The 2,052-nt window shown below is 37.2% G+C and overlaps 1 long non-coding RNA gene across 2 annotated transcripts in view; it reads right to left on the bottom strand.

Annotated features, from left to right (window-relative positions):
• Positions 1-2,052, bottom strand: part of LOC109466989 — a 5,988-nt gene that overhangs the window by 2,147 nt on the left and 1,789 nt on the right. The window contains exon 3 of one of the 2 annotated variants that reach the window (XR_002140056.1): positions 1,371-1,781. The exons of the other annotated variant lie outside the window; for it this stretch is intronic. This is a non-coding gene — a long non-coding RNA (uncharacterized LOC109466989). Of the gene's footprint in view, positions 1-1,370; positions 1,782-2,052 lie in introns of those variants that run through there. 2 annotated transcript variants of the gene reach the window in all.

Raw genomic sequence — 2,052 nt, 5'->3', positions numbered from 1 at the left:
CTGCTATGTTAGCTAAAAGACCCGGTGCAAGACATTTCACTCACTTCGTATCACATTTCAACATTAAGTTAACTAAAATCTATAAGATCATAGTGGACAGATTCTTTCTACCACATCCATACAGAGAATATAGAGTACATTGCTTCTAGCAAAAACAAGCATACAGAGGAGATTTTCCCCCAAAAAACTTTTTGGTACTCATTATGGGTTCACCACACCACGAAGTGGTGGTGAACCCATATTGCTTTTTCTGATGTTTCTTCTTCTCCTCCTTCTCCTCCTGCCATTTCTTTAAATGGATTCAGCTTCTTCATTTTGGGGCCTAAGGACCTGAAATTTGGTATGGAGGTACAGTAGGCAAATACCCCTAGGCGTTTTTTAAATTTTTGTGATACAGGCTTTTAGAATGGTTTTATTTGAGTTTTTTGGCTGTATTATAGCAAATGTATTACTGAGTTAGTGTGCAGTGTTACCACATTTGGGCATGAGTCATCACAATGGAATGCAGGGCATCAACCAATAGGCATGCAGCTTTCCTCTATTCTCCTTGCTGATTGGCTGTTGGAATTTAACAGGCTTAACTTAATTAATATCTGCACAGAGCCATTCCATACTGACAGTATGTCTGTATTCAAGTGTTTTGGTAGGTATTTTAAGCTTTCCTGCTCCAGCATTGGAATGCGGGGCATGAACGCTTCTTTTTCTTGAAATCAACAGTTTGCATTATGCAATTAAAAATCCTAACCAATAATGTAGGGAATAGCTATCCAACTGTTGTAGTCTTAGCTGTATGTTACTTCATACTATAGTTATATCAATGTTAAGCATTGTTTTCCCTTGTGTTTCTCATTCTTTCCCTGCCATGTCGTAAAATGTGGTGAAGCCATTGCTGTATTTGCTCCAAAGCAAATGTCGGCCTTTCTAGTTTTTAGTTTCTTTTGTCATCAACAAATTTCACTTTCAGAAGTGTTGTTGCAGTACCTTCTCTTATCAATTTTTCTGTGAAGTATGGCAAGACCTTTATCCCAGTCTTATATTCATGAGATAGAGATGCCTCCTTGTGGTCTACTGAAGAGTTGCAATCTACTAGTCTGCATGGTCTGTTTTGAGGAAGAATACTGGCAGACCTTCAGTACAATGTACAAAACCTAGTATGTTCTTCCAACACTGGCACTTCATGTGTATTCTAACAATTGTAAATAATCTGCCCACAAGAGGGCAATATATTTCTATTAGCAACTAATTCAAGTCAAATAACAGTTTCAAGTGACATAAAAAAACATGAGATTTCAAAGTGTCAAAATGACTACATTTGTACATCTATAGTAACAATTACACAGTATATATTCAATACATGTACAATGTATTCACAACTCAAAGGGAACAACTCATCTATCTTCAACATCAGTATAACATATCAAGGGATCTTTCTTCTATTCTCAGCATTAACATTTTTTCAGCCAAACAATGGGGCAAAGGGGAATCTAAACACAAGACCTGACAAAAGGAGGTTACAATGTCCCCAAGTTAGCCTTTCCAGCCAACTTCACAAGAAATTAACACGATAACTCCATCAGGTGTTTTAGTACTTTTACATAACTACTATGCCAAAAGTAACATTGTTCAGCCTCACCACATAGAGCAATGTGTGGAGCTCTACTCTTTAGGTTTGTTGTAGGGGTGAAGTTTTTGGACCCTCTGCCTGCGAGACAGACCAACTCGGATTGGTCGAGAACACGTCTTCAAAGGTGACACACCGAAGACACCGCATGATGACGTATCTGTGAAAAGAAAGAGGTATTTTATCATCATTAAGTATCTCAAGCTATCTAATCCAGATTGGAATTATATAGCTAACATTTATCACAGTTGAAGTCCATCATTTTGATATAATAGTAGCAGAGGGTCCATTGCAAGGCCACAAATAAATAACCCTTAGACTTAACAAATCACTTTATCACTGACTATAAAATAGCATCAAGTCAAATGATGATGAACAGTCCTAAACAAACCCTTATATAGGATATCTCATTGTGCCATTTTGTTACACAA

This window comes from Branchiostoma belcheri, unplaced genomic scaffold (genome assembly GCF_001625305.1).
Source record: "Branchiostoma belcheri isolate BF01 breed outbred unplaced genomic scaffold, Haploidv18h27 scaffold173, whole genome shotgun sequence".
Lineage (NCBI taxonomy): Eukaryota > Metazoa > Chordata > Leptocardii > Amphioxiformes > Branchiostomatidae > Branchiostoma > Branchiostoma belcheri.
The sequence above is the reverse complement of the archived record's forward strand: the minus strand, read 5'-3'. Positions and strand labels throughout refer to the sequence as shown.